This window comes from Chionomys nivalis, chromosome 20, assembly GCF_950005125.1.
Source record: "Chionomys nivalis chromosome 20, mChiNiv1.1, whole genome shotgun sequence".
Lineage (NCBI taxonomy): Eukaryota > Metazoa > Chordata > Mammalia > Rodentia > Cricetidae > Chionomys > Chionomys nivalis.
This window is the reverse complement of record NC_080105.1, coordinates 11,053,597-11,063,971: the sequence shown is the minus strand read 5'-3', so window position 1 is coordinate 11,063,971 and position 10,375 is coordinate 11,053,597. Positions and strand designations below refer to the sequence as shown.

Sequence of the window (10,375 nt, the reverse complement as noted above, 5' to 3'; positions counted from 1 at the left end):
TAGGTTTGAGTATGTTGTCTCTTTGTTTTCATTAAATTCAAGGAAGACTTTAATTTCTTTCTTAATTTCTTCCTTGACCCAGGTGTGGTTCAGTAGTTGACTGTTCAGTTTCCATGAGTTTGTCAGCTTTCTGGGGGTAGCTTTGTTGGTGGCTTCTAACTTTAATCCGTGGTGATCTGATAAGACACAGGTGGACACTGATATTTTTTTGTATCTGTGGAGGTTTCCTTTGTTTCCAAGTATGTGGTCAATTTTCGAGAAGGTTCCATGAGCTGCAGAGAAGAAGGTGTATTCTTTCCTATTTGGGTGGAGTGTTCTATAGATGTCTGTTAAGTCCATTTGATTCATTACCTCCAACAATTCTCTTAATTCTCTATTAGTTTTCTGTCTGATTGACCTGTCCATTGGTGAGAGAGGTGTGTTGAAGTCTCCTACTACTAGTGTGTGTGATTTGATGTCTGCCTTGAGTTTTAGCAATATTTCTTTTACATAAGTGGGTGCTTTTATATTAGGGGCATAGATATTCAGGATTGAGACTTCATCCTGCTGAATCGTTCCTGTTATGAGTCTAAAGTGTCCCTGTCGATCTCTTCTGATTGATTTTAGTTTGAAGTCAGTTTTGTTAGAAATTAGTATGGCCACACCTGCTTTTTTCTTAGGACCATTTGCTTGAAAAACCTTTTCCCAACCCTTTACTCTGAGTAGATGCCTGTCTTTGTGGTTGAGATGAGTTTCTTGCAAACAGCAGACTGTTGGATCCTGTTTTCGTATCCAATCTCTTAGCCTGTGCCTTTTTATTGGTGAATTGAGACCATTAATATTAAGTGATATTAATGACCAGTGGTTGTTAACTCCGGTTATTCTTACTGCTTTTGGTAGAAGAGTTTGTGTGTCTCCCTTCTTTGAGTTGTGCTGTTGAAGGGTCGCTAGATGCCTGGGTTATTGTAGGCAGTGTTGGCAATGTTGGATTCCTTGGGTTGTGATTTTCCTTCTATTACTTTCTGTAGGGCTGGATTTGTGGCAACGTATTGTTTAAATTTGTTCTTATCCTGGAATGTCTTGTTTTCTCCATTGATAGTGAACGATAGCTTGGCTGGGTATAGTAGTTTGGGTTTGCATCCATGGTCTCTTAGTTTCTGTAGTACCTCTATCCAGGACCTTCTGGCTTTCATGGTTTCCATAGAGAAGTCAGGTGTAAGTCTGATCGGTTTACCTTTATAAGTTACTTGGCCTTTTTCCTTTGCAGCTCTTAATATTCTTTCTTTAATCTGTATATTTTGTGTTTTGATTATTATATGGCGAGGGGACGTTTTTTTTTGATCCAGTCTGTTTGGTGTTCTGTATGCTTCTTGAATATTCAAAGGAATATCTTTCTTTATGTTGGGGAAGTTTTCTTCCATAATTTTGTTAAAAATGTTTTCTGGACCTTTGAGCTGTGCCTCTTCTCTTTCTTCTATCCCTATTATTCTTAGGTTTGGTCTTTTTATTGTGTCCCATATTTCCTGAATGTTTTGTGATGAGAATTTGTTGGTTTTGGTGTTTTCTTTGATCAGTCCGTTTATTTTCTCTATGTTGTCTTCAGAATCTGAGATTCTTTCTTCTATCTCTTGTATTCTATTGATTATGCTTGTTTCTGTAGTCTCTGCTCGTTGACCTATATTTGCCATATCCAGCTGGTCCTCAGTTTGTGTTTTCTTCCTTGCTTCCATTTCAGTTTTCAATTCTTGGACTGTTTCCATTACCTGTTTGATCGTTTTTTCTTGGCTTCCCAGGGTATCATTTACGTATTTACTCATTTCTTCAAACTTTTTGTTATACTTCTCATCCATTTCTATGAGGGCGTTTTTTACATGTTGTTTAAGGGACTCTATTGCTTTCAAAAAGTCAGTTTTTTCCTCTTCTTCTGTGATAGGGTGTTCAAGTCCTTGTGTTGTAAGATCATTGGGTTCTGGTGTTTTCATGTTGTTTTTCAGATTGTTGGGTGAATTCTTGCCTTGGCGTCTGCCCATCTCCTCTTACCGATGCTATCTATTGGGTTTGATTTAATTGTAGCGGGGCAATCTGTTCTCAGTGCAGGCTTCACTGTTTCTTGCCCGCACTATCCTGTATCCAGTGCCTCCGCCGCCCGGGCCTGCCTGCCGGTGCCTCCGCCACCTGGGCCTGCCTGCGCGCCGGTGCTTCCGCCGCCTAGGCCTGCCTGCCGGGCCTGCCTGCCGGTGCCTCCGCCACCCGGGCCTGCCTGCACGCCGGTGCCTCTGCTCCCGGACTTGCCTGCGTGCTGGTGCCTCCGCCGCCCGGGCCTGTCTGTGCGCCGGTGCTTCCGCTGCCTAGGCCTGCCTGCCGGGCCTGACTGCCGGTGCCTCCGCCACCCGGGCCTGCCTGCACGCCGGTGCCTCTCAAAGAAGGTTCTTTTTATAGTTGGTAGTGCTTAGTATAGAAAATCATGAATGGTCCAATTACAGAGAACTGTGTGATGCTCAGGCCCAAATAAGCTTCGTTTCTTTCCAGGTTGTAGCTCATTTAAACTGTGGTCTCTATAAAGTTGGGATTTCTGTAGTGATGGAATTCTTTATTTTTCCAATCTCTTGCAATGACCATTATTTATTTAATTCCAGATTTCCCTTATTTACCACACATGCAAGCAAAGTGACTTTTATTCTTACTGTTTCCACTGGTGAAACAGATAGACAGGTTAGACATAATCTAATCAGCATAAGATTTTTTTTTTTTTTTTGGTTTTTCGAGACAGGGTTTCTCTGTGGTTTTGGAGCCTGTCCTGGAACTAGCTCTTGTGACCAGGCTGGTCTCGAACTCACAGAGATCTGCCTGCCTCTGCCTCCCAAGTGCTGGGATTAAAGGCGTGCGCCGCTACCGCCCGGCTTCAGCATGAGATTTCTGAAGCAGTACTGAAACAATTTACAGTAGGCCTCTAATTTTTAAGAAAATATGTCCTCTGTTGGAACTTAGTGGAACTACTACTATTAAATTGGCAGTTTCTGTTTTGTTACCAAATCCCAATAGTTAAGGTATCAGGTGTGTTATGTTGTTGCAGCTCATGGAAGAGAGAAACCATGACTTTCTTCAATGTAAAAACAAATGTTGTTTACTACTAGTTACATTCTGTAATCCTGTAATGTTCAATATCAGACAACTTTATTAACAACCTATGTCTTCTTTAGAAATCCTCATTCATGTGACATGGACAGTCACAAAAATTTCAAAGAATTTCTTAATAATACAAACTCCGCTACCTAAATGAGGTAATTGGCTACAAATTAAAACATAACCATAGGTTCAGAGGTTACATTATTGCAGCTCCGAAATATTGTATATTCTGAACATAGTGTGGACCACTGCCTTATTGAACTGAAACTATCTATATATTCTTAAAAGCCTGATTTGTGTTTATCAACTATTTTAAAAGGCAACCAAGGATTATAAAGCACCAAAACATAACATGTGATTCAGAATTCCATCTCATGATGCTGTCAGAAGATCCAGACATTCAGCCCATCTTTTTGGACTCTTCCTATCCACGTACCTGGTCACAGTGCTTGGGAACCTACTCATCATCCTGGCTGTTACTAATGACGCTCATCTCCATACACCTATGTACTTTTTCCTTGCCAACCTGTCCTTTGTTGACATCTGTTTTATTTCTACCACAATCCCAAAATTGATTGTGAACATTCAAACACACAGTGAAGTCATCACTTGCATAGGCTGCATGATACAGATGTCTCTTTTTATACTCTTTTTAGTCATGGATGATATGCTTCTGACTGCCATGGCCTATGACAGGTATGTGGCCATCTGTCACCCCCTGCATTATCCAGTCATTATGAAACCTCACTTCTGTGTTTTCTTAGTTTTGGCATCTTACTTTATTAGCTTTGCTGCCTCCCAGGTGCATAATTTGATTATCTTGCAATCTACCTACTTTAACAGCATAGAAATTTCTAATTTCTTTTGTCACCCTTCTCAAGTTCTTAATATTTCCTTTTCTGATACTTTTACCAAAAATTTAGTGACGTATTTTGTTGGTGCTATATTTGGTTTTCTCCCTGTCTCAGGAATCTTTTTGACCTACTACAAAATATTTTCCTCCATTATGAAAATCACCTCATCAAGTGGACAGTATAAAGTCTTCTCTACCTGTGGGTCTCACCTGTCTGTTGTCTGTTTATTTTATGGAACGGGCATTTGGGAGTATCTTGGTTCAGCTGTGTCACACTCTCCCAGCAATGGCATCATGGCCACACTGATGTACACTGTCATCACCCCTATGCTGAATCCTTTCATCTATAGCCTAAGGAACCGAGATTTTGTTAGTGCTTTGAAGAGAGTCTATAAAAGAAAAGTTTAATCTCAGACATTGTTCCTAAATTGGAAAAATGAGTTAGAATATACTCAAAAGTCTAATATTGAAAATTTATTTATATCCACCCTCGGTTTTTTTTCACATAGTTTGAATGCTAATAAATGTTACAAATTGAGTGTGTTTTAAATATATATATATATATATATATAGTAACTTTAAAACTTAAAATACTTATGTTCCTCACTCATTTTAATCTTCCACACGTTAGCTAATTCTCTTTGAAATATATTTAGCTTCTTGTAATGTTACGTAGCTGACTTGTTGAAATCTAATTTCAGTAGAATAATTCTATTTCCTGCAACTTCTATATGTCCTAAATGCCTGCCAATATCTCATGAATAACATCATTCTTCCTAATGATGTTAAGTAAGGAATTACATTTTTATAGTTTCTCAGAAATGTTTTAACATTTGTGTTTTCCCAACAATCTCATCATATTTACTAGTATTTGCTGTTCATTTGGAAGTACAATTGATCAAACTAATTTCCAAACCAATTTTTCTGCTTTTGGGGGGATCTAAAATTATCATTATGTTATTTCATCTCTTTGAAGATATTTTAATTATTTACTGCATTTAAAATTTTTTATACTCTTTGGGGCTGGAGAGATGGTTCAGTTATTAGCAACGCTGGCTGTTCTACCAGTGGACATGGGTTCAATTCCCAGCATCCATATGACAGCTTACAACTGTCTGTAACTCCAAGATCTAACACACTCATGCAGACCTACACCAATGCACATAAAATAAAAATAAATTATTAAAATTGTCTATACTGAGGGAGTCGCCATGATTCCTCCACTCCAGTTAGACGCAGGTTAAGATCTTTCCTGGGCTTTTCATGACAATGAGACATGTCTGCTCCTGGCAACACTAATCTACTTCAAGAAGAAGATGGGCATCAAAGAGGCTCCTTATGGAGTTAGTTAGCCATTTGGGCAAGAAACTGCTCTTGCCTGAACTGTTGCATAAACTGGACACAAAGAACCCGCAGAGAGAGGACTGCTAAACTTGCCTAAAGGTGAGATGGTCTTTCGGGGTACCTGACTCATAAAAGAGTCTACGAGACATTCTGCAGGACACAGCAGATAGTGACTGAACTGTCTTTGAAATTTCCTGCTTCATGGAAATGTCTGCTGAACACTATGGGCCTGAAGGCCAAAGATGGATGCCCCAATGGTACAAAAGAACTTTGGGTGACTGTACAGGCAGCGAGATGTCTCTGTCATTTCTAGAATTTTGGATTTCTTGTTTGCTTAGGTAATGTTATATCCTTCTGGAGTCTTTGATGGAGTTAAAAAAATGGATACATAGTTGTAGTTTTCCTTAGTTATGATAAAAGATAAAATAGATATAAATATTGTAACTGTAATTCTTGCTTGATAACTGTTTTGCTATATGTAATTTTACTATGTTAAAGTGAAAGCCTTTCTTTTTTGTTTAAATAGAAAAAGGGGAAATGATGTGGGAGTGATTTCTTTCTAATCTGTTAATTTCATTGGTTAAATAAAGAGACTGCCTTGGCCCCTTTAAAAAAAAACCAAAAAATAAAAAATAAAAAAATAAGAAAATAAAATTGTCTATACTCTCTACCTTGATGCTTATTGACCCTTAGGAGAAGGAGTTGTTCTTTAGGCATAGCCACAAGAACCAGTCTCCCCGTGATTATTTGACCTCTGAATTTTGACATCTGGTTTTCTGCTACAGTCCTAAATTTTCATATAAGTTATTCTATTTCATAGAATAGTTCAACAGGCTCACCAAACAATATAAACTATTGTAATTGCCCTTAGTTACCTTATAGTTTCATACAGCATACTAATCAGCATGGATCTATACTTTTTCAAAATTGAACACAAATTTCCTACAGTCCAATTCCTGATAGAATGTCATATGAAGTGCAGTCTTTCTATATTCATTCCTATTTTTTCTTATTCCAATATTTCATCAAAATATTCCATTCTTTTTGGGATCCTATTCTCTTTGGATGTATACCTTGCTCAGCCTATATGTAGTAGGGAGGGTCTTGGACTTTCCACAAAGCAGAGTGCCTTACACTCTTTTAGAATTAGAAGGTGTGGGATGGGAGGTAATATGGAGGGTACAGGAGGAGAGGAGAGAGTGGAATTTGGATTATTTTTTAAAAAATAATCTAATGAAAAGAATAAAAAAGAAATAAAATCTGACACTAAAACATTGACAAAAAATTACATTAACAAAAAATTTCATTCTTGTCTTTCTAAACTATGTGCAGTCTCCTTCATCCCACTTTCCAAAGTTTCCTACATCCCTCATTCAAATTAATTCCACCCTTTCACAATACGTTTACAACAGCTGCAACACACCTCCTAGTGCACATTTTTACTATTAGTTCCTACCTCATTATTATCACCAAGTCAATACCATAGACATCTTAAGGAATGTACGATTTATTTATCCTATGCTTTAAGAGAACACATTAAATCAAATACAGTAATGCAGTGTAGAGTTGTTCATTGTGGGGTACAAGGACTATGTAGCTATCATTATTTATACATTGGAATATTAGGAAACAGTATGATCAGAAAGTATGATCAGAAGCTATCATTATTTATACATTGGAATATTAGGAAACAGAAAGTATGATCAGAGAATAATATGTGTAAAATAATTGTTTTGTACACTGTGAAAATGTGTTACTCAAATTGGCTTAATAAAAATCTGAACAGCCAGTACCTAGGCAGAATTTTTTGTTCAAAGTTAATGCTGGGATGAAGACTGTGGAGTCAGGAGCCAGACATGGAAGAAGCAGGGGAGCAATATGTGCAGTATAAAATAAAAGTGATAGAGCCATGGGACAGAGAATAAGTTAACAGAGATGGCTTAATTTTAGTTATAAAAGCCAGTTAGAAACAAGTCTAAGCTACCAACCAAATTTTTATAATTAATAAGAAATCTTGATGTGGTTATTTGGGAGCTGACAGGCAGGACAGAAAAGTTTGTTTATAGGCTCAAACATGCTGGTCTACACAAACCTGTCAGAGGACATGCATTCAAAGTTATACAAACACTCTACTCAGCCCTACCACTAGGTACAAATACCAAAACCATATGAGACTATGTATGAGTCTTCTGTCCCACACTCTACCAGATGCAGGAAAATGTAAATACAATTAATGTCAGCAAATTGTTTACTTAGTATGGATAGATATGCATAATTTTTACCAATATTTGCCATAATAAAACTGAACAAAGCTGGGCAGTAGTGGTGCATGCCTTTAATCCCAGCACTCGGGAGGCAGAGGAAGTTAAATTTCTGTGAGTTTGAGGCCAGCCTGATCTACAAGAACTACTTCCAGGACAGAGAAACCCTGTCTTGAAAAATCAAAAATCAAAAAAAAAAAAAAAAGAAAGAAAGAAAGAAAGAAAAGAAAACTGAACAAAAAACTAAGTGTATTTATAGAAAATTCCTTTTTAAAATGTAGCAGGCTTTTTCATATATCACTCATTTTGGTATATATGTCAATAAACCCCCTCTTTCTTCTCTGCCATCACCTTGTTCAGATACCACCTAGCATTTGCAATTCCTAATATTCCGTCACTCCTCTTTCATATCATAGATGCCATGGGAGGATGTCAACTGTACATGAAATTAGGCATATCGGGGAATATGAAATCTTCATTGAGAAAACGACCCCACAAATTTGGCTTCTAACTGAGTCTGTGAGGTGATTTCTTGATTAATGATCAATATAAACATCGCAGAAACCTGGGGCTAGTACCACCTTTGAGAAGATGGTCTTGGATGGTTTGTGAAAGTAGACTAAGCAAGCCAGTAGGGGCAAGCTAGCAAACACTGTTCCTTCACAACTTCTGCTTCAGTCCCGCCCACAGATTCAGGATGTGAGGTCCTTCACTAAGTTTCTTTTTATATTTATTTATTTATTATTTATTTATTTATTTTTTGGTTTTTTGAGACAGGGTTTCTCTGTGGCTTTGGAGCCTGTCCTGGAACTAGCTCTGTAGACCAGGCTGGTCTCGAACTCACAGAGATCTGCCTGCCTCTGCCTCCCGAGTGCTGGGATTAAAGGTGTGCGCCACCATCGCCCGACTTCTTTTTATATTTAATTACAACTGAAAGCTAAAATAAACCCACTACCACGTTAATTAAGTAAAATCTTCATCCCAGGCATTGAAAAACAGTAATTGCTTGGTTAACCCTAAGTTAAAATTGAAATCGACTCACAAATATTCTTTTTTAAACTTTTATTGCTTTATAAATAATACCATTCAAAATTTTCACTTCCTCCCATTTCCTTCCCGCTCCCATACTCCTCCTCCCCGTCCAGTCCTAGGAGAGGGCAGAGTACCCTGCCCTGTGGGAAGTCCAAGGCCCTCCCCGCTCCATCCAGGCCTAGGAAGGTGTGCATCCAAGCAAACTAGCATCCCCAAAAGCCAATACATGCAGTAGAAACAATTCCCAATGCCATTTTCACTGGCTTCTCAGTCAGCCCCCATTGTCAGCCACATTCAGAGAGTCCGGTTTGATCACATGCTCGTTCAGTCCCAGTCCAGCTGGATTTGGTGAACTCCCATTACATCAGGCACACTCAGTGTGTGAACCTAGACATTAAAATTCTAAATAACCCAATTAAAAAATGGGGTACTGAACTGAAAAGAGAATTCTTATCAGACGAAGTTCAAATGGCAAAAAGACACTTAAGGTCATGTTCAACTCCTTAGCGATCAGGGAAATGCAAATCAAAACAACTTTGAGATACCACCTTACGCCTGTCAGAATGGCTAAAATCAAAAACACCAATGATAACCTATGCTGGAGAGGATGTAGAGTAAGGGAACACTCATCCATTGTTGGTTCGAATGCAAACTTGTGCAACCACTTTGGAAATCAGTGTGGTGGTTTCTTAGGAAATTGGGAATCAATCTACCTCAGGACTTAGCTATACCACTCTTGGGAATATACCAAAGAGATGTCCAATCATACTTCAAAAGCATTTGTTCAACTATGTTCATAGCAGCACTATTTGTAATAGCCAGAATCTGGAAACAACCTAGATGCCCCTCAATGGAAGAATGGATAAAAAAGTGTCAAATATATACACATTAGAGGACTACTCAGTGATAAAAAAATAATGACATCTTGAATTTTGCATGCAAATGGATGGAAATAGAAAACTTGATCCTGAGTGAGATAACCCAGACCCAAAAAAACGAATACGGCATGTACTCACTCATTAGTGGACTCTAGCCATAAACAAAGGACATTGAGCCTATAGTTCACAAGCCTAGAGAAACCAAATAACAAGGTGAACCCAAAGAAAAACATATATAGATCCTCCTGGAAATTGGAAGCAAACAAGATCGCTGGGCAAAAGTTGGGAGCATGGGGGTAAAGGTAGGGGTGGGAATGGGGGAAGGGGAGAGGGGGAGAGAGAACGAGAAAGGAAAGACTGGAGAGAGCTTGGGGGAGTGGGAGTGTGGAGATGAAGGAAGGCCGCATATAGGAGCAGGGAAGAAGATATCTACATTAAGGGAGTCATTTTAGGGTTGGCAAGAGACTTGGCTCTAGAGGGGATCCCAGTTGTCCACGGGGATGTCCCCAGGTAGATCCTTGGGCAGCAGAGGAGAGGGTGCCTAAACTATCCTTGCCTCACCATCACACAGATGATTATCTCGAATATCACCATAGAATCTTCATCCGGCGACAGATGGAGATAGAGACAAAGACCCTCATCAGAGCAATGGACTGAGCTCCCAAGGTCCAGTTGAAGAGGAGAAGGAGGGAGAAGATGAGCAAGGAATTCAGAACCCTGAGGAGTTGGTCCACCCACTGAGATGGTGTGCCTTTTCTAATGGGAACTCACCAGATCCAGCTGGACCGGGACTGAACGAGCATGTAATCAAACTGGACTCTCTGAATGTGGCTGACAATGGGGGCTGACTGAGAAGCCATTGATAAAGGTACTTGTTTCTACTGCATGTACTGGCTTTTTGG

The 10,375-nt window shown here is 39.0% G+C and overlaps 1 pseudogene; it reads left to right on the top strand.

Moving 5' to 3' along the window:
• Window positions 1–3,470: 3,470 nt before the first annotated feature.
• On the top strand, window positions 3,471–4,366 carry LOC130862910 (olfactory receptor 7E24-like; annotated as a pseudogene).
• Window positions 4,367–10,375: the final 6,009 nt, after the last annotated feature.